Source organism: Bombina bombina, chromosome 7, assembly GCF_027579735.1.
Source record: "Bombina bombina isolate aBomBom1 chromosome 7, aBomBom1.pri, whole genome shotgun sequence".
NCBI lineage: Eukaryota > Metazoa > Chordata > Amphibia > Anura > Bombinatoridae > Bombina > Bombina bombina.
This window is the reverse complement of record NC_069505.1, coordinates 16,961,516-16,961,831: the sequence shown is the minus strand read 5'-3', so window position 1 is coordinate 16,961,831 and position 316 is coordinate 16,961,516.

Genomic DNA, 316 nt, shown 5'->3' with positions numbered 1-316 from the left:
ATATATATATATATATATATATATATACATACAAACACACATACAGCCACTATATATAGAGAAATGAATGTGTATTTGCAGAATAAATTCACATTTTACTTGCCAGATGTGTGTTCCCGTTTAGAGCTGTAAATGTTGTTCCAACCAACCATAAATACCAATGTATTGTATGCACTCTTCATTTACTATTAGTTTAAATATAATATACTTCATATAAAAAGCGTATCATTTTAGAGCAAATTAAATTGACTTTCCTTCATATGCACAGCAGAAAAATATTTGTTCACAATGTCCCTAAAAAGACAAAGATACTGTG